At 41.3% G+C, this 22,793-nt stretch overlaps 1 protein-coding gene across 2 annotated transcripts in view; it reads left to right on the top strand.

Moving 5' to 3' along the window:
* The window catches only part of RASGEF1B (RasGEF domain family member 1B), a 267,923-nt gene that overhangs the window by 215,523 nt on the left and 29,607 nt on the right, over window positions 1-22,793 (top strand). The window contains exon 1 of one of the 2 annotated variants that reach the window (XM_018559009.1): window positions 17,765-17,795. The exons of the other annotated variant lie outside the window; for it this stretch is intronic. The gene's annotated coding sequence lies outside the window, so the exon portion shown is untranslated. Of the gene's footprint in view, window positions 1-17,764; window positions 17,796-22,793 lie in introns of those variants that run through there. 2 annotated transcript variants of the gene reach the window in all.

Genomic DNA, 22,793 nt, shown 5'->3' with positions numbered 1-22,793 from the left:
CAATAGCAATCCAAATTCTCAAGATAATTTAGTCCGCATCAAGTTATCTTTGATTATGTGTGGTTTCTAATGCTCAGTAACTAATTATGTTAAAATGAATACATTCATCTACAAATCCACTGATTGTTGAATAATAACTAGCTTCTTTGCTTCAATAGTGGTGAAACAAATTTTTGTCCTGGAACAAGTATGTGTAGCAGGGTAATGCAATTAAAAATGGCCATAGGCATGTTTTTAAAGGTTTGTAATGTAAGTATCCTTAAGAATAATTATGTACTGTAGGGGATGCAGAATGGCACACTCCAAGTTGAGGTCAGATGTTCTCTTTTCCACAGGAAAAGGAATTGTTTGGGGGCAGCAGTCTCTGTGGATACCAAGGAGGCACGGTTATTTTGAGGATGGGTGTATTATATAGCTGTCTATGAGATCTGCCAATTTGTGCCACCATTAAATGGCTGATAAATAACTATTTTATAGACCAAAACAACTCTCGCCATTGAGCAATATCTATTCAAATATCAAATAGCTGCTATTAAAGATGTTATGTTATGCTGGAAATATGCTGTTAGATTTTTTTCGTTTAGCTTTTGGGCAGATTCCTCCATCCACACTAAGCAACATGGATGGAGAAATCTCATGCTGTGCCTATTTTGAAATGCTAGACAATGCCAGAATTCTCCATGTGTGGAACTGACTCTTTGGCCCTTTGTTAAAGGTGAACTATGAGGTCAGTGCTTTTCCCCATAGTTCTCCTAAGGGTAACGGGAGGACACAAACTAGCTCCTCCCGTCACCCAAAGCTCAGTATATAGCAAGCTATTGCTTACTATATACTGAGATGCCGCAGCCGGAACGGATCCCGACAATTATGTCTGGATCCACTCAGCTACATGAGTGACAGCTGCGTCTCCTTATCTGGAGGCAGTGCCAGCTGTACCCTCCCCGTCCGTTCCGCCAGTCAGCGCTGGAGGATCGGACAGGGGAGGGGGGGATCCCTGCAGGGAGCAGTGAGTGACAGTCACGGCTCTCTGCACGGATAGATCGAGAAGTGAGCGAGCGCCGCTATGTGTTCGCTCACTTCACGATCTACTGAGCCGAAATGTGACAGTTTTATTGTCACAGGTCGGCTCAGATTATGAGGCTGAGTGAAAATCACTCGCCTCATAATTCTCCTTTAACATCTTTATTTCTGGATGATTGCTATTCCCCAGTTGACCCCTCTTGGTGGTCCTCACTAAGCCCCACATTTAATAAATGGGTTAAAATCTTATATCAGGATCCTGGTAAAAGAACTAGAATAAATAATTGTTTCTGTCCTCAATTTAAACTACAGCGTGGTACTCGTTAAGGGTGCCCATTGTCCCCATTATTATTTTTGGTCACTATTGAATCATTGGCAGATATAATCATATATTCTTTGGATATCAATAGTTCTGTACAAGGGTTTATAGAAGAAAAAATAGTGCTATACTGTATATGGATAATGTTCTTTTATTTTCAGGTGATACATGCCACTCTTTAGAAAAGATTATTACTATTATGATTACAATTTCTATCTTTTTTGGGGGATTGCTAATTGGAGCAAATCTGAACTGTTACCCATTGATGAATTTAAATTCTATTTACCCAGCTCAACTACCCCTTCCCGCTGCGGTAACACATACATACAGTGCCACAGAGGTGGGTTATCTTCCATTGCACTGCATATTTACAACATGTTTTTGACCTGAGGGCCCTTTATATTAGCTAACAAGTGCATGTGTGGGAGAGGTGGACCTGCTAGAGGACTTTTTTACTACCCAGGTGGTGCCTCTACTTTCTAAATGTTGAATACATTTTGTAGAAGGAATTACTAGTGATAAATGGATTTAATTCTTTTACACTTATTTGGGGTAGCAATATTTATAAGGAAGTGGAAAATTTGGAGGGGGTTTGCTCCCTTTTATAAGATTTGAGCAAAGGTAATGACTCACTAAAATCATTTAAACAGCTGTTCTCCATACCTAAACAAAGCGTTTTCAGTATTTACAAGTGTGCCATGCAATAGGCTCCCAGGAAAAGGTAACACCTATGAGGTATTATAAGATTAAAAAAATAGAGGAAGGAGCATTGTCTGATCGTACAAAAGGTATTATCTCCTCTGTATACAGCATGTTAATACATAAATATTTGACGCAATATATTCCCAAATGCAGAAAGCAATAGTCTTGAAAGATAGTTAGTGTTGAAGGGCATGGATAGTTAGAAATATTCAGATGATCCCCTTCGTCTTGATATTAGCCTCTAATATGTTTTTAAATTTATTGTCCATAGAACAAATAGAACCCTCTTTTTACTTTATAGAGCAGGCCTTTGGGATAATCCTAAATGTACTAGATGTAGGCCAGTCCTAAATTGGCTGTTCAACATATTAATGCTATTTTTAAAACAATGTTGTATGTAAACCATATATGTACATTTTGGGGCATCTAGAGAGTAGAATGTGGTTCCTTGCTAGAAAATTGAGTACACAAAGATGGATCTCGACAATGGGGAATGGATATCGGCAGTCAATTTGAGCTCATAATTTTTCCACTCAGAAGTAGTTCCACTTCCCCAGTTGATGTTTAATTTATTTTAGATAAAGGTAAATTCAACAGGGGGATCGATTGGCATCTTCAAAGGATAAAAGATTCATGTGAGTGACTCAACCTACCACACTACATTACATTACAACTGAAATTTAACTTTTGAGTGGACTGACCCTTTAATATATCTAGTTATTTAAAGTGACCCTGTCTGTTGCATAAAATAATTCAACTAGAACCTTGCAAAAGAAGAAGCAGACCGCTTACCTTTTTTTATAGGTGGCTAGTAAATTCTTCACTGTGTTGCAGAGCTAGGTACATCACTGCTATCTGGTTCCACCCCATGGCACTTCCTCACTAACGTGCCCCATATATGGATATGCACTAGAGCTGCATTCTGTTATGCTGTTTAGGGCCCATTCACACCAGATGTATTGGGCTGCGCTTGGCAGCTTTGACCAATGCAGTCCCGACACATTAACAAGGCAAATTGCCTTGTGTCCTATAATTTCCCTTCACCACGCTGAGTTGTGGTACGTGTGGTAATGTGTGCTGCTGGTGTATATGGGCGCTAAGAAACATTTTTTATTTTTTCCTTAGGGTGTAAGACCTCCTTTGTATTTTTGTTACTCTCTTGCCCTCACTATACTAACATTGTATGAAAAATCCCTAAAAAGATTTGAAAAAAACACAGCTTGCTTGAGTTATACACTAACTATCTACTTTCTTTGTTCAGTGCAAATCTGTCCGTCTGCTATGACTGATAAAAAGCAATAAACTATTAATGTGGCTTCTTCTTTTATCTCAGCAGTTGTTCTGCAGGGATGCTCTATATACGGTATAATATAGAGATATTCATTAGAGCTAATACTCTGAAATACTACAGCATGGCAAGCGTGTCAAATTAAAATTATTTTAGGTAAATATTACACTAATAACTCAAAACTTTGTATTCACTGAAAATGAATGTTAGCTTTTCCTTAAAGTGACCTGGTGAGGGGATTAACAAGATTACATTGGCAGTAAAGAAAGCAGCATAAAGTAGGGTATACACGATTAGATTTTTTGCACGAACGTTGGTATGAAAAATCCTGTCTGAACTTTTGATACTGGCATCAGAAACTTGCCAATTGTCATTATAAATTTCGTACAATTTTCGTTTTTATTTAACATTCGATTTTGGAATGATTGGAGTTTCCGAACGAAAATCACAATCACTGTTAGAAATTCGTTTGAGCGAGAAAAACTTTACAATATGATCCTTAGAATTTCTTCATCACTGTGGCCTAAATCGATTGTTGATTTTACACCAATAACAATTAGAAAGTCAAGCAAATGTTCCGAATTCAATTTTGTTTGTTCAAAATTCTAACCATGTATACCCCACTTTACTTTGACTTCGCTGGGCAGTGGCAGATTTGCTGAAACCTCACTCTGTAGCAGAGCTCCGGACACCCATCCTATTTGACTTCTTGGGATGGTCAAATAGTGGGTCTCCCCACTGGACACTTTGGTTCCTCCTGCTGACCCCTATTTACACAGTGGTGACATGGAGTCAGTGATAGGATCCATGGCAGTCAGCTGGGACACACCACACACCTGAAAGTACAGAACAGGATTGGTGCCAGAGGCCCTCCTATTGAAGCAAAGTTTCAGCAAAAGGGCCGCTGTACAGGTAAATACAATATGATGCTGCTTTCTTTACAGAATACTGCTACTGTAATTTTTGTTTACCCTTTAAATAAACCTGTTCATTCTATAGAACATTCCAGCTACTACAGTACTGCTAAGGGTAATACACAGGAATAGACCTAGCTTTGTTAGACATTTCCCCAAATCTGTGTGGATATTTGCAGGGCTGGATTTACTCTCTCTGCTGCACCAAGGACAGGTTCCTCAATGTGCCCACCTACCTCTATGGAGAATGGCAGATTTGCAGGCATTGCCGAGATCACTTGTACAATACAAGCTTCCCTGCTGTACATTTAGCTCTGCTTGCCCAAAGCAGGGCTAAATGTAGAAAACAACTACCCGCCCGGTGCCTGGAACTGCATGTCCCGGGCATCGGGAGATAGAAATTCCCCACCCCTGCTGCCCCTCTACTCCCTGATGCCCCAAGACCGGGCCTTGGTTGGCCTTGTGGGAAATCCGGCCCTGGATATGTGACACAAGTAGTATATATGTAAAACATAACCTTATAACTTATACAAACATTAAAATGTTAATGCATTTCAAAAAAAAAATGTAATATTTTAAATCTACAGCTTTTAATTAAAGAAACACGTGGTACTCTTGACATGAAGGCTCCTGTTCAGGCACTATCTGTTATAGGATTACAATACTCTGTCCCTCTCTGCCAATGGTGGTTCAGCTTTATAACCCTGTGTAATAGGATTCTGATGGAGGCTAAAGTGGCCATTTTAACATAAAGTCTGCAGGTATGGCCCACTGTTGTTAGTATAAAGAAGAATCAGAAATAACGCCCTGAAAAATATTGTGCAGACATCGAAAAAATACTTTCTGCAAACAGGCTAAAGATCAGCAGTACTGAGATGCAACAAAGGATGAAAAAGGGGGAAAAAAACAAGTATTATGTTAAAAAATGGCAACTGTTATGATAAACCATGCTTTAGCAATGTAAATGTCTTTCAGTTAAAGTTAACATCTAACTTCTTGCATTGCGTGTAACAGTTAGCTAGAGGGTTAATGTTTCTTTCTCATTTGAAAGCTATACAAATAAATGTTGCCACAGCTTAGTCCTGGCCCTCAGTGTCATTTACCTTCATTCCTATAATTTCCCCACAGAAAAGCTGTAGGCTCAGATCTTAATCAGGTTCCTTAAACTTTGCATGCGCTGCATTGTGTTGAATGCTGAGAAAGTCAAACATGCTTTTCAATATTTTAATGCATATTCACATTTCAGGAAAAGTTGGCAGCTGTCATAATAAATGAGAATGTGTCAGCAGGAAAATTATTTACCATTCACATGGTGATCACTGTATTCTGTCAGGCTGTATTTGAGATGTCAGGCCTATATAAAGAAAGGGAAATGAACTCCTCAGGATAAGAAAGAAAGGCATGTTTTCTATTCTAATCTACTTATTGTCTAGATGCAAAGCAGACAAATAAATATCACCTCTACCATGATTATCTTTCTTTTGTCTCGCTACAATAAATTGTTTAAAGAGGATATCAGATTGGTTCTTATGAACAAGAGAGGAATATCAAGATGAGCAAGGTGACAGAGTTTTTTAAAGCCATTCATTTGTTTTTTTAATTAGTCTTGGTACCAGAGATGAACAGATCTGTCAAAATTCATCCTGCCAGCACAGCAATCTGATTTGTGAGTGAGATATTCACCACTCACTGTAGGGAGTCCTAAGCAATTCACTAGCTTGATATGAAAGCCCATCTGTAATCCAGAGTCCTCAAATTAAGCCTCACTCAGGGACCATTGATTGACAGGGGACACAACATAATTTTGTAACTTAAAGATATCAAAAGCCACTTTTTATTGGTTTTGGATAAAGTGGGGATCGGTTAAAACCCTCTATCACGTTTTTTTAGCTGTCTGTGTGCCATTGGATAGATTTGTATTACTTCCTGGCTCAGAGTGACACAACAAGCAGTGAGAAAAATCTCTTTTCATAAAGGAATTAGACTCATAGGCAGCTGTAAAGCACCCAAACAAGTGCCCTCATTGAAAGATCTCTCATCTATTGCTGTTCCTGTGACAACACAACATTTTGGATTTCCCCTGACCTTCAGTACAGGTGACAATGGTCACCTGTACAAATAAAGAAGGTAACTATTCACTATACCAAGCTGTGTAGCATCCTGTACCTGAAATACTGTCAATTGGAAAGTCAATTCATTTCCATAGTGTTGAGTGCACATACTACGCAACATGATATAGAACCTAAAATAATCTACAATTAAAATGTATTTAAAGCTAAATCTTTTTTCCTTATTATTCAGTATTGGATAGAGTAGGGAATGGTTAAGAACCTTGACAAATTTTTTTTACTGTTTGAGTCTTGTTGGAGGAAAGTTATTTTCAATTTCTGTCCAAGAGGAAATAAGAGAGGATCTTAGGGAGATATCCGCACAGGTTTTCCCCATTGCATGTCCCCTCGCCTGCTGTTTCTATAACAACTTTAGAACTTTTTGCATATCCCATTACTTTCTGTACCAAAGACAATGGTCATCAGGAGCAATAGTGAGGGTAAATCTCCGGGTGGGAACAATGGCAGCAATAACCACCATTTTTCTAAAACCAGAAAAAATCTTGGCTTTACATACACTATAAGATCACCTAAGTGCAGATAGGAAGACATGAAAGAATACATGCAAGTTTTAAGATATCCATAAAATGACAAATTATTTTATAGTACTCTCCCCTATATAAATAAGGCCATAGACATACTTCAAAGATATATGCAGTTCAAGTGAGATTGTAATCTTTACACCACTGCATCCGACGCTTTGCATTGCACTTGGTGATGTCAAGCTTGGATGCAGCTGCTTGGCCATGGAAACCTATTCCATGACGCTCTCTATGCACTGTTGTTGTGCCAATCTCAAGGCCACACGAAGTTTGGAGGTCTGTAGCTATTGACTCTGCAGACAGTTGGCGACTTCTGCACACTGTGCGCTTCAGCATGCTCTGACCCCGCTCTGTCACTTTACCTGGCCTACCATTTCGTGGCTGAGTTGATTTTGTTCCCAGTTGCTTCCACTTTGTTAAATAAGCACTAACAGTTGATCGTGGAATATTTAATAGCAAGGAAATTTCACGGATAGACTTATTGCACAGGTGGCAACTAATCACGGTACCACACTTGAATTCACTGATCTCCTGAGAGCGACCCATTCTTTCACAAATGTTTGTAGCGGTCTGCATGCCTAGGTGCTTTATTTTATACACATGTGGCCATGGAGGTGATTGGAACATCTGAATCCAATGATTTGGAGGGGTGTCCCAATACATTTGGTAATATAGTGTGTGTATTTTGCTCCTGTGCTTTTGCTCCTGCAAGCAATGCTTTAAAGATGCCAAGGTCAGCATTCCTTTACGAAAACAAACACTTCCCTATATGTGAGAGCTCAATAACACTCTCTTTCTTGAAAGCATATCTAAACCCAAGAACAAAAAAGTAATATGTTGCAGCTTACCAGTCCTTAGGTGTGGTGGCTGCATTTGTTACTATTAGTTTTCTGTTTCATTCCTTTTTTATGCTGTTTTTCCTTTATTTTTACCAGGTGATCCTTCCAGTAACATGCTTCATGTTCTATGATGATGATGCACACTCACTATTGTATCTATGGAGGAGCAACATTTCCACCCTTCTCAATAACATAGGAAATAGTAATTCTGGGACAATGTTACCTGCAAACAACAAATAGCATAGCAGAGGCAGAGAGCACAGGAAGTTATCAGCACAGTAGATTCCTTGCAGGATCAATAGTTAATCTTTGCACACATTAAACAGATATAACAAAACACTTTCAGTGATATATTTACCAGACTGCAAGGTAGCGAATAAGAAAAGTTAATTATTAGGGTTTACATACACTTTAATCACTCGGCGGTTACTACAAACACACAGAGCACTCTTTTTGACTCTCATGCCTACAGGTCTGTAAGAAGATTGAATTGATTATGGTAGTCATTGGATCAAGCAGCCAGTACTTGGCCAATTTCATTTATCGTACCTCAAAAGTGACTTTGCTCATTCAAATAACATGTTGTAGACGGAATATCTGTGTAAACTAATATTGGTATAATATTTCTCATTCCTTGCTTGCAAATCTTGTAAAGAAACACTGTCTGATAGCAGCTTGTTGAGGTGTTTGTCAAACAGTCCCTCTGGAATGCCACAGCCTTGTCCATATTTGTTTTTGGTGTTACTATGCTGACCTCTGCCAGGGTAAGGTCATAGGTTAGTTAAGGAGGAATTTGAAAAAGGATGTGGCTACAGCCTATTAGTTTGGTAAAACCTCAAGACTACATGATGAATTCTTAGAATATCTATTATCACCATTTATTATTCAGTTACTCGGCATATCATCTACTCTGCATTTCCCTGTTTACCAAATGCCTCAGGTAGGTGTATAGTGGCTGTAAAGGTCTTCACAATGGTAGTGGTTTCAGTCTCACAGAAATATAATTGAGTAAGATATTGACCACATATAAAGTACATGGTTATATTGAGGGTCCTGGTATATAGGCTACTGCATGCAGCTACTGCATGGAAAATCTGTACAATGACCTTGTTGTTGATGGTAAGAATGATGCCCACCTACCAGCAGCCTAAAGGTATCCACAAATATACAAACCCCTTTCCAATAATTTACTGTGTGTAAGCCTTCCTAGAACATCCTGCAAAACTGGGGAGAAAATCAATGGGCTGGCCCCAGTGCCCTCTTCTTCCCCCATTGTCAAAATCACAAAAGTTCCTTCAAAGCAAGCTTGCTCATTTGTAGTAGAATCTTTCATGAGGAGGTAAGTAATAGATTTTAGAGAGCCCATAGAGAATCACATGCTGGATTCTGTAAGTCTACATGGATTCTCTGAATTAATTGATTAAAAACAATGGGATTTCTGCAGAAATGACTGGTTGCCATTTAACATGTGATCTCCTGTATGCGATTTCCATAACCATATACTCCATTATAGGAAAAGGTAAAGCCATGGTTCTCTGTTTAATAAACTACAAGACTGAAATTATATTTCCTGCAACGCTAGATCGATGGTTTTGTATTGCCCTCCTCTTTTCCCAGTTAGCTAGATTTATTATCACAATATAAAAATCACAGCCACAAAAGTCATACCAAGGCTAGGGATGGAGAGGTGTAAAGAGACAGTTTTCCCATACTATCACTATACCTTGTACCAATGACTAGAAGAAAAGGGTGCACTCTCACCCTATTCTGCTAGTACTTCAGTGTCAGGTGTATGGAGCCAGAGTAGGTGAAATGCAAGCACTGAGTGTACTGTTCCACCAACAAAAATGCACAGACTATATAGGGGTAGCAACAGTGAGGACCCAGCCAGATTGTACTGGAAGGCAGTGTGACAAACTAGAACTTATCATTATTCATGGGAATGTGGTGAAAAATGTCAGTGACGTGTGGGTAGCTGTGTGCTCCCTGTTGGCAATGCAGGAAGCCAACTTGAAAGGCCAATGGCGAACCATATTCCAGCTGTCATTTTTCTGCAGTATGTGAAAAAATAACATGGCTACTGTTTTGCACATGACAAGTTAAACTGTCTGTTTTGCATTACTCACTGCAGGCCATTTCCAGTCAGCTTATTTTTTTGGACTGTCTCCCTGAATGATTCAATAAAATTCTGCAGAATTCAAGGTTGCTACCCAGAGTTGTAGTATTACAATGTGACTTTTCATAAAGATCAGGATTTCTGCCACGTAAACTGAAAAACAATTTCAGGGAATACTGTCATGAAAAAATTACAGAAGTAAAGTACAGTACATACACAAATTCATGTTGGAAATGTAAATGTGGTTTGCCATTCCTCCCCTTGCTCGTAGAAACCATTTTAGTTGCTTTTTTGTTTGAATGCACTTTTTCCAGAAGTCTTATGTGTGCATAGAAAGACCACTTCCTATTTTTAGTTCCTAGTTCCTTTTTCCTTAGACCAGACATAATTGGGGAAATCTTGTAGACAATGCATGGCAAAATTCCAGGGGAAACAGTTCATATATTCATATGTATCATTAACATATTCCTGCCTGGTTTTGACAATTCATTGATAAAGTGAACATAGACAAACAAACAACAAAGTTTTTACACAATAACACAATGATTATTTACGTTGGGTGAATTACATTTACATATACTGTGTATATAAAGGATATTATAGCTTCCCTTTAGTGAATGACTTATTACTGTAAATGGCATTAAATTACAATGGAGACACATTTGGGAAAGCATGGTCATGCCTGCATATCTCACTGCCTGCATATATCTATGGTCCATGCTTCTTCATGGCTCCCACGTGATCTACATTCTATGGGTGCCTTAAAAAACAACTGCACTGACAGAAAAAGACTGGATGCCATTGCTAACCCTTTCTGAATATGCTTGTTGCCTTGCTGTCCTGCCGATAAAATTCTTCCATTTACTCTCAGAATCAATGTCTCACAGGTGTGCAGGTAAGGATTTTTGGGTTTACTGGATGCATGCTTGTTCCAGGTTTGTGACTCAGAAAGTACTGAAGTGATATTGAAGTCAAAAGATTTTTAAGCTATTTCAAATGCTGATTAAATCACTTACAATGAATGCTGCTCCTTGATGTTTAAAGAACTCCAGGAAATCTTTTTTATTAACCCTTAGGCCCCGTTCACACTGAGCGATTTATCGCGCGGTAATTCTCGCGATATCGTGGCTATTTACCGCGCGATATCGCTCTCCAATGCTTGGCAATGGGGCAAAGGGTCCTGCTGTCGCGGGTCGTGCGTCGCTACAGCAGGACCCTTTTTGGAGCGGATTTTGCCGCGATTCTAACTTGCTCAATGCAAGCATTTGCGCGATATCGCGCAAAATGCAAATCGCTCAGTGTGAATGGGGCCTTAGACTGGGGGTCTGGTCCCACCCACTCTCAGTGCAGCTCCCTGCCCTGTCACACCTCCTTCCCTGAGACTGGGCGGTGCTGTAACTCTGTGTAAAGCAGCTACTGTTTCATACTAGTTATGGGAAGTTTCAGATCTTTTACATCAGTTCACTTGCTCAGTCAGCTGACGACAAGCAAGTGTACTGAAGCTCATAATGCTTGGCAATGGGGCAAAGGGTCCTGCTGTCGCGGGTCGTGCGTCGCTATAGCAGGACCCTTTTTGGAGCGGATTTTGCCGCGATTCTAACTTGCTCAATGCAAGCATTTGCGCGATATCGCGCAAAATGCAAATCGCGTGACAATCGCGCGATTTGCGAATCGCGCAGTGTGAATGGGGCCTTACAGTGGGACACTGCCCGTTTGCAGTCAGTGGGACGGGCTTGGGATGATCGTAAGTACGATCTGCCTGTCCAAGATGGGCAGATCATACAAGCTTTTAATTAGCTTACAACAGCCGCAAGACTAAGGTCTTGCGATGGTTGTAAGGTGTATGTGCACATTTAGGTTGCGTAAATAATCACAGTGTATAAATGTGACGAGGCTGAGGAAGATTCCAATGGAGACAGACTGGAGGGAGTGCCCTGACAGCTGAGTATAACTTTGTTATATCTAGACACAACCAAGCACTTGCAGTAGGGGGTAACCCCACTGCAAGCATTAATAAAAAAAATTCCTGGAGTTCTAAGTTTTAGCTTCCTGCAGAATTAGGAGCACTGATATCCTGTTTTAGGGTGGCTCTTTTTCCTTGCAGGGTCCCATGGAGGCACCCTTGTGTTCCAGTAAGCTGTGTGTGTCTCCACATAAGACACAGGCACAGCATGGCAACCACAACCCTAATCCCTACCCTCCTCCCTTCCCCAAGCTATTTCATGGACAGCTGCTGTCCATGCCTTGTGATCTTGTACTGTTGTCCCCACCTGGCAAAGCACTCTCCCCATGTTGAGGGCATCTAGCCTGCTTGGTGCAGGAAGGGGGGGCACACCCTCCCCCCCCCCCCCCTTTCCTGAATGACATTCGGAAAAAAATTTGAATGTATCCAAATTTCGTTATTGCAAAATTTTGATACGTACATATTAGTTATTTCTTTCATTCGGAAATTCAGATGCACCCAAATGTCCAAATTAGCCAATATTCATCCGAATTTCAATTCGGAACAAAACGCATTACACATTTAGTATTCCTAAATAATCTGCGCTCCTATTTCTCACAAACTAACCCTCCACAGCAGCTGTGCAAAAAAGACTAAAAAACCTTTTTGAAATGACACATGTCTATTGCTTATGACTATCTTACAAAAGTATAGAGAGATGAGTTTAGGAGTAGGGAATGTTTTACCTAGAGCTGGTCACACACTACTCGCATGTTGTCTGACTCTTGCTGAATCAGCCGAAATTCAAACGTAGGTGACTTTTTAGCTTGAATGGAGGAATCTGTTAGATTTCTTTTTTAATACAGCCAGCCAGCTGAATGAAAGAAATCTATGTGTGTATGGCCAGCTTTACAGAATGGTCCATATGGGAAGGTTTAGATGTGGGATCTGGGGTCTTCTTGAGATGCTTCATTTATAACCGAGCTTTAATACACATCTAGGAGTGGACATATGAAAGACCTAAACTGGAGGCCAAAACAAACAGTGTTAGGTGAAAATCCTGGCCTGGGGCACTAGAAGATAAAACTGTTGTTGGTCTGCATCCAGTTGGAAACATTTGTCTTGGCCACAATGCTTCACTTCAGTTGTGCTACAGGGCGCAATTAATGTATTGAAATTAGTTAATTCAAGTGTGAAGGTTTTACCGGTATGACAACCATTTTAAGGTTGGCTAAAACCAATATTTTCATTTAGGGTTAGTTCACACCAGATGCAGTTGTGATGCAGTCCGTTCAGTTTGGCAGCTGCATCCAAAATGCATCACAATCCTATCCTATGGGATTTCTGGTGCTCTGCTCACATCAGTGCAGTCCTTTTCGATGCAGTCAGAAAAAATACTGCTTGCCCTATTTTACCTGCATCGGATCACAATGGAGCGCATCAAAAACACATGCAAGCGCACCTGAAATCCCATTTAAGCACAAAAAAAGCAACACAAATAAAACGTATTCAATTGCAGTAACATTGCAGCAAAACAAATCGCACTGCAGCTGTGCAGACGCACACAGTTCTGGTGTGAACTAGCCCTTAAAGACTAATATAAAAATCAGTTTCACTTATGGCAATGTTTATTATATTTGTATGGTACTGCAGGTGGAATGTATATAATTGTTTTTATGAAACAGGTCCACTTCTATATTTTATTAACCTATGTAATTGCTTATGCTTATAAGAAAATATATATACCACTAGGTGGGTCTATACAGTTCTCATGAATTGTGTCACAGCCAATGTTTGTCATTATAAAGGATGTCATACAGTAGCTCAATGGAGCACCAAAATGGTGGCATCCATCACAAAATTCTGGGACGAAATCAGCATGTATGTGAAAGATCGGGATTCTTGAAGCACAAGTAGATATTCTGGATTGCGTGGCAGCACAACAGCTGATCCTGCTTTGTACACAATGATGTCAGAAAGCTGCAACTGGCCCGGCATGGAACTGAAGCGGCTTTGGGGGACCAGTCCCACACAGAGGAGGAGGAACAAGGAATGTATCCCTTTCCCCCTTTAACAAGAGGTTAACCCATGCAGTGCAAGGGGGGGGGGGGGCCCACTGCATGCATATATTGCACAGCAGTCCAAACTGGCACTTTAAAGGAGCTATGTAATTTTTAAAATCTCCCTTGCTTCAGATTCTCAAATTACAATATGACTTTTACTTTGCACACCCTTATTCTAGTGTGTATAGATGGAATTGGTGTTCAAATTTCACTTTGAGGTCATTAGTATACTATTCCTGTCCTATAGTTATTTATTTGGCACAGTTGTTATTAGTTTTGGGTGGGGCAAGGTAGGTTCTCATCTCTTGACCTAGCTAGGTGCATTTCCTCACCCTCAAGTCTGGCCATGAAACTCAAAGGCCTGAGGCCTGCACTCCACACAAAATGCACAGCTCACCCCTGTCATGCATCCTTATAATCCACATCCGGTATATGCATAACCCTCTTGTGGAGCATCTGTACATTTGCATGTGGAATAAAAATTGATTTTCTTTGGAAGAGCAAGGAAGAGCATCGTGTGCTGGTTTTGCAGTTGTTCAGGCCTCATAAATGGAGAATCCCTATAATGGTGGGCAATACCATGAGGCTGCACACTGCTGCACTTTAGTAACTTGCGGCGATGCACGCTATTTGTGTTGGTGCACTGAATGGCACTTCATTGCACAGTAACACACTACCACACACTGTGGTGTACTGCATTGCTAAAATGGTTCATGTGCCTGGTTGTGTGCACACAAAACTTTAATTTCTCCGCTTTTGTTATCCCTGGGCACTTCTTGTCTCAGTACGAGCACGGTGCATATGTTGTGTTCATATGCACTGCTCTCCGTAAAACTACAATTCCCATGACACACTGCAGGAGTTTATCAAAAGTGGAGCAGACAGACTTGCACTTGCCCATGGCAACCAAGCAGCTTCTATCTTTCATTTTCAAAGCTTAAAGGAGAACTATGGGGTCAGTGTTTTTCCTCATAGTTCTCCATAGGGTAACGGGAGGACACAAACTAGCGTCCTCCCGTTACCCTAAGCTCAGTATACCGCGAGCTACAGCTCGCGGTATACTGAGACGCCGCAGCCGGAACGGATCACGACTTAGATGACGGGATCCGCCCAGCTGCGTGAGTGATAGCTGGCTCTGCCTATCTAGAGGCAGAGCCAGCTGTACCCGCCCCCTCCCCCGTCCGTTCCGCCAGTCAGCGCTGGCAGATCGGAGCGGGGAGAGGGGAATCCAGCCCCTCCCCCTGTCACGGCAGAGAGCCGTGACAGGATCGAGAGGCGAGCGAACCCGGTATGTGTTCGCTCACCTCCCGATCTACTGAGCCGACCTGTGACAGTCTCATTGTCACAGGTCGGCTAGAACTATGAGGTGAGTGAAAAGCACTCACCTCATAGTTCTCCTTTAACTGAACAAACTGAAGAGAGAAACTGATTGTTTACTATTCTGTCTGTTTCAGTTTTAATGAATTCCCCCTATTGTGCCTTCCCATGGTACTGTGCATGTGTCACAAATGTATTCATTACTGCCGGTCCCCCCCACTACCATCAGCTGCCAAGGACCAGCAGTACTGGTCCCGCTTTCATTCAGAAGCCTGTGTGGTGCTGTGTGGGTGGTGTCTTCCTGTGCTATATAGCCTATCTCTAGAGTGAGCTGAGGAGGGTGACTACGTTCACGTATATTGGGGCACCATGTAAACAGAGTGTAGCAAATTTAAAGCAGAGAGGTATATAAAGCTAGATTTCGGGAGGTGCAGACAGAGGTTGCTATTATGAGGTACAGCCCTGACAACTGTATTGAATTACATTTTAAATTTTTCTTTATTGTGTTTAGTGCTTCTGGGAAGGCTGTCCACAAGGTTTAGAAGTGTGTCTATAAGAATGTTTGACCATTCCTCCAGAAGCCCATTTGTGAGGTCGGGTACTGATGTTGGACGAGAAGGCCTGGCTCGCAGTCTCCGCTCTAATTTATCCCAAAGGAGTTCTATCAGGTTGAGGTCAGGACTCTGTGCAGGCCAGTCAAGTTCCTCCACCCCAAACTTGCTCATCCATGTCTTTATGGACCTTGCTTTATGCACTGTGCGCAGTCATTTTGGGACAGGAAGGGGCCACCCCCAAACTGTTCCCACAAAGTTGGGAGCATGAAAATTGTCCAAAATGTCTTGGTATGCTGATGCCTTAAGAGTTCCCTTCACTGGAACTAAGGGGCAAAGCCCAACCCCGAAAAACAACCCCACACCATAATCCCCTCTCCACCAAACTGTACACTTGGCACAATGCAGCCAGGCAAGTACCGTTCTCCTGGCAACCGCCAAACCCAGACACGTCCATTGGATTGCCAGACAGAGAAGCGTGATTCGTCTTTCCAGAGAACACGTCTCCACTTCTCTAGAGTCCAGTGGTGGCGTGCTTTACACCACTGCATCCGACGCTTTGCATTGCACTTGGTGATGTAAGGCTTGGATGCAGCTGCTCGGCCATGGAAACCCATTCCATGAAGCTCTCTACGCACTGTTGTTGCGCCAATCTGAAGGCCGCATGAAGTTTGGAGGTCTGTAGCTATAGACTCTGCAGACATTTGGCGACTTCTGCGCACTGTGTGCTTCAGCATGCACTGACCCCGCTCTGTCATTTTACATGGCCTACCACTGAGTTGCTGTTGCTCCCAGTTGCTTCCACTTTGTTATAATACCACTAACAGATGACCGTGGAGTATTTAGTAGCAAGGAAATGTCACAGATGGACTTATTGCACAGGTGACAACCCATCACGGTACCACGCTTGAATTTACTGAGCTCCTGAGAGCGACCCATTCTTTCACAAATGTTTGTAGAAGCAGTCTGCATGCCTAGGCGCTTGATTTTGGAGGTGATTGGAATAACTGAATACAATGATTTGGAGGGGTGTCCCAATACTTCTGGCAATATAGTGTATTTTGGTTTGATGCATTTGATAAATTAAGAATTTCATCCAATATCAAAATCATTGCATTTCTTATTTTAATGACTCAGTAACAAGGAAAATAATTAAGGAAACAAACACTTGCAGCTTTAAGCAATCATTTTTTGCATATCATTTCTTTGGGGGTGATCTGTAGTCGGTGTGGCAGGGTGAGCACATTGCCTACATCCCTTGTATGATAAAGTGTCCCTCTTTCTCATTATTATATTATTATTTTCATGAGAAAGTTGTCAGCTATGCTAACAGCAAATTTCACAAATGTGTGTGAATTCAGTAGCCTCCTCTATTTAGAAGCCACTTTGCTATGCTTGCTCTTGGAATTTGAAAAGTAATTTATTCAATTCCCTAAGCTAGCAATGGAAGTTAGGAGCCCATTCCTCCTTGACCTCTATTTCTGTTCTGTCCCCATTTCATCTTCCTCACTCTTGCTGTATTTTCAAGTCTACCCAGTGGCACTGAGGCTACAATTGGAAGGGGGAGGAGGACTAGGAGGAGGAGGGGGTAGCCTTGCCCTGCAGCTGTCTATGCTGGAGCTCAATTATTCCACAGGTGAAGACTGGGGAGGGCACACAGGGGTCCAGGCCAGTATTTGTGTAGTGATCGGAGTGGGAGGAGAAGGAGAGAAGAGAGGGAATCTGGGCTGCAGGGAAGAAATGTGTGGGAGGAGAAGAAGGAGGAGTGAACTTTGAATGCGATTTGAAACCAAGAAACAAGTGCACATGAAAACAGACCAGTCCAGGCTATGCTCGATCCCAGCGTGGACATCGCTCTGCTCAGTGACTTTATATGGAGGACTATGATCGGATTTAAAGGACAACACTGCTAGAGTTCCCGAGCTTTCCCTCATTCCTTCCTCATTCTTATTATACTCCTCTGAGCTGGAGGATTATCGGATGTCTGCTCTCATCGGACCTGCATAACCTTGGAGAGAAGAAGTACAGCACATCATCAGTATTGACTTTCTCATCCATCCAGCTGAATTTACAGGTAATCCAGTGTTCATGATCTTTGATGTAAAGTGTATATAGGTGTTTATAGGACCGTGCACATAGCCCATCTGTGACTGCTGGTGGTGTGCGGTCTGCACGTAGCTGCATCGGTGTGGGGTCTGATTCAGCGCAGAGAGACTTGTGTCCAGGGTTTATGGCAAAATCACATTACTGCTTGTCATTTTATTCTTTATGTACACGACATCCGATCGGGTCTCCGAGATGGCTCTTAAACGGGATCTCCTATATGACAACTAGGATCTCTGATCTGAAACATACTTGGGGTCTCCTATAGGACACCTAGGATCTCTGATCTGAAACATACTTGGGGTCTCCTATACGACACTTAATTGTGATCTTCTATATGATACATGGGATCTCCAGTATGAAACGTACTTAGGATCTTCTATATAACAATTGGGGTCTCCTATATGACACATGGGATCTCTTATATGATACCTGGGATCTCTGATATGAAACATATTTAGGCTCTTCTATATGACACTTGGGGTCTCCAATATGAAACTTACTTAGGCTCTTCTATATAACAATTGGGGTCTCCTATATGACACTTAATTGGGTTCTCATATATGACACTTGGGATCTCTGATATGAACCTTACTTAGGATCTCCTATATGACACTTGTGATTGCAGATATGACACTTGTGAAAACTATGCAAGCCTGACAACCCTGTTAAATTCTTACATCGACATCATCTGCCTTGATTACTGTAATTGTCTTGCACTGAAATGACATTTGGCAATGAAAGCCACACTATAAAAATAGATTTGACATAGGCTTGTTTGTGATCATTGCAGTTACATCAGCTGCATGGAGAATGTAGTATGCTGGGTGAGCTCAGAGTCTGATGTAGTGACTCAGTGACTGGAGTGCTTAGGAAAATCATCAGCCTAATATGTTACAGCTATTAATGGCCATGGTGACTTGATGTGGAAATTGAGTTGTTTGTTTATCTAGATCAGCTTGTACTCCATGTACTGTATTTCTGTGGAATGTTGCCTGAGTAGCCTCCAGTCTCTAGTAGGAGGACAATGTCAGCTGTGGAATGTATTTTGTTCCCTTCTATATTTAGGCAATGTATCAGCGTCACAGTGGTGAGAACTCAGCCTTGGTCACTGGGGACTGAATGACCACTGAAATTCTCAGTGCGTGTGCTTTTCTGATTTCATCGCTTGGCTCTTTTAAGTGGGAGTTTACAATCTCCTAAATTGAAATTGCTTAAAAATGTTTTGATCTATTTAGACCAGCGTTTCTCAACCATTATTCCATGGAACCATTAGGTTCCACCCAGAGGTTGTTAAGGGTTCCTTAAGCTGTGGCTGATTGACCTCCCATCTAATGGTGCCTGGATAGTTCCGTGCCCAGTGCCACTTGGAAGAGCCAGCGGCATGACACCAATGATCTTTTTAGCTGTAATGGAATGATGGCATTGTGACCACCACTGTAAGTGGGACATTTTTCTCATTCTCCCCTGATTGATTTTAGCAAGGGTTCCCTGAGACCCTCAAATCATTTCAAGGGTTCCTCCTGGGTTAAAAAAAAAGGCCAAAGACTGATTTAGACCATAATGAATACCTGAATAAGGAATGTGGACAAAAATGTAAACAGCCTCGTTTTGAACCAGTAATAAAGTGAGCTTTAAATATTTATTGGGCCATGAATTAGAAGCAATCAAAATTCTTTTCTAGGCCACATCAAAGGCTTGGCAAGTGATATTTGCATGGTCATATAGAATATGATACTTATTCTGACAGTGGATGTTTTGACATTTTCAGCTGACATGGTAAACATTTAGCAGTTGATGCAAAAACCGTGTTGGTGACAGTTAAGTAAATTCAGGGATTATTAAAAAATCTGGAGTGCTAGGTTCAAAATGTTTTCCAGTGTGCTGGAAATTTTGCTATTTACCCAGTAAAGCTATCCTCTCCTTCCTTTTAGCTTTTGCATTATACATTAGTCTGCATAGACGGCAACGTGATGTGAATTTATTTGAGTTTTAAAGAAAGTTATGCTGCAAAAGTATCTGGGAGGGGGACAAAATAAACAAGTTTCACCATGTTTAAAGTAGCATCACTATGTATAGATCCATAAAGACCTTTTAGTTAGACTGGGTTAACAGTGTACTGTGGTAATGCATGTTGGTGCACTGAGCTGCAGTGCCATTCATTCCCGATGCACGTCAACGCATCTTGGTAACTGATATGTGTTGCAGTGCACCACAATGCATGGTTATGTGCTGCTGTGCATTGTGCTGTGTTACATAATATAGTACATGCACCATTTTTAGTGCGTCTTGGTCATTAGGCAGCCTATTCAACTGAATCGGCTGCTTTAACGCCATAAGGTGCATCACCAACACACTGCATCAGTGTGAACCCAGCCATATGTCTCATTTAGAATACCATGTTCTAGTTCTGGAGACTTCACAAAACGTTAAGATAGAATGAGCCCTGAGATGGGCAACAGAAATTGTAAGGGGTTTGAAGCATAAAACCTAAGAGGCTGCAGGAACGAAACATGTGCAGTCTTGAGGAAAATGGGGTAAAGGGAGAAAAAATTAGGCAATATGAAGGCAAGATGAAGAACACGGGCACATGACCTCAAGCTAGCGGGAGGAAAGTTCAAAACTAAACTTTTTATAATGTATCATTTTTAAGAGTAGTTGATGCTTGGAACAGACTTAAAAGAGAATTATGGGGCAGCCTTTTTATCCCATAGTTCTCTTAAGGGTCACGGGAGGACATAAACTAGCGTCCTCCCGTGACCCAAAGCTCAGTATATAGCAAGCTATTGCTTACTATATACTGAGCAGCCGGGACAGATCCTGACAATGCTGTTGAGATCCACCCAGCTGTGTGAGTGACAGCTGGCTCTGCCTATCTAGAGGCAGAGCCAGCTGTCCCCTCCCCTGTCCATTTTTTCAGTCAGCGCTGGAGGATCGGAGAGGGGAGGGGGAATACCTGCGGGAGGCGGTGACTGACAGTCACCGCTCTCTGCAGGGAGATGATCGGAAAGTGAGAGAGTGACGTATGCATTCGTTCACTTCCCGTTCTATAGAGCCGAGGTGAGACAGTTTCATTGTCACAGGTCGCCTCGAACTATGAGGTTGGGTGAAAATCACTCGCCTCATAGTTCTCCTTTAAGTAGAGGTGATGAGTCCTTCCACAGTAGGTAATTTTAAAACATGCTTGGGACAAACCTAGATCTATACTCTGATGACAATAAGTCCAGAAAAGGCAGGCTTGATGGGCCATTTGGACTTTTTCTATGTTTCTACCCAGTCTTCTCTGAGACATCACCAATGTGAGCATCACTTAATAGTGTGGGAGACGTGATGGAACCAATAACAGTCAGAGTTGGAGGTACTTTTCAGCATGCTGTAAAATATACACTGGGGGGGTACACAAATTTTATTTTGGAATTCAGGAACCAGTCTGTCCAATCCAGGGGCCAGCACCATTGACTACAATAGAAAACCCAAAACATTAGGCGCCAGCTGTAATTTTTAACATACACATTCTAACTGGCTCCTGGGATATACACAACATAGTACTCGGTTTTTTATTTAACACGCTCACTTTAAGTCATGGTGGCCTTTAAAGTAAGCCTGTATAAAAAGAAAAAAGCGGGGGGGACTGCAATTGCTGACCTAATTCCAAAATTTCTAGCTTACTGGCTGTCTCAGAATTCAGTATTGATTCACATATCAGAACATGTTTGCAGCTATTGAAGCCAGAGCAAAGAAATCTTGACTTGCATATGTTCTGACTCAGTGTGTTGATGTCTGTTAGTCAGCACATCAGTCAAACAACCACCATTTTCATAAGCAGAGACCAGCAATGGCAGTCTATGTATTTCTTTTAAGTATGTGTCCTTTAAGTAAGTGTTACATGGCCTGGCCTATTTGTGAGCCAATTTAGAGATGTGCCAGAGAATTGTTAAGGGGTATCCTCTGTTAAAGAGCGATTCCTGTCCTATTTGTGATTGACAGGGGTCAGACCTTTTTGAAGCAAACCTCTTGAAGGGTCTTTGTAGTTTTATACACATGCTGCATTCCAGCTCTTGCATAGGGCCTTTCCATACTGTCTCAGTGATTGGCTGCAGACCCTCAGGATAAACTTAGATTATTCCTGAATGTGGTTATTAGGAAAAGTAATCTCTGGAGATCCCTTTACACATCTAATAAGGCCTTGTGGTGTCTGGTTTTATGTTATTGGCATATAAACATGATATAGAGGAGCAGTATGCATCCAGGTAATTATTAGTATGATGGGACCTGAGGGAGCTTTGGGGGGGAGCTATGCATTTTATTTGCAGGCCCATTCTTCCAATGTAATGGTCTTATTACACATTTTTTCACCAGTACAAATAATGTTTGTGTTTTTTGCAAGTTAAATTCTGAAAAATATTTTTATTTTCTTGCCCTGCAACCTTCTGTTGCTACATTATTTATGCAAACACTTTCCTATTTTTGTTTGTTATGAACATTTTGCTTGTTTTGCTTTTATTTCTAAACATTAAAAATGTAAATATAATAGTGTCAAAAACTGACCCCTGATTTTCCATTTAACAGTGCCACCTAGTGGCCAGATTGTCATGGCATGTAGTATACTGTTTACGTGACAGTTCTGTGTAGCCTTATAGCTCTGATTTCTTGAGATGTGGCTTAATTACATTTTGTGTGTTAATTGATTATAAGTAGGTGCTTTTTTTTAGTGTGCATTCTGTATGCTGTCAGATTACATTTTACACAAATACAATATATCACGACTGGACATATCCTAGGAGCTAGGTAGCCAATGCTCCTTTAAAAATTGCAGGTGGCTCCTGGACTGAGCAGAGTGGCTGCCGAGTTCTATGTTATTTGTCATTTTGTCCACCCTTGCAATATGGCTTAGATATATGTACATCATCATATAAAAAGTATTGGTGAGTAGTGAGTTTGTTGCATATTTATGAAAACAAACATATAT

Source organism: Nanorana parkeri, unplaced genomic scaffold (assembly GCF_000935625.1).
Source record: "Nanorana parkeri isolate BGI_ZX_2015 unplaced genomic scaffold, ASM93562v1 scaffold374, whole genome shotgun sequence".
Taxonomy (NCBI): Eukaryota; Metazoa; Chordata; class Amphibia; order Anura; family Dicroglossidae; genus Nanorana; species Nanorana parkeri.
This window is presented reverse-complemented; position numbering and strand designations above follow the sequence as displayed.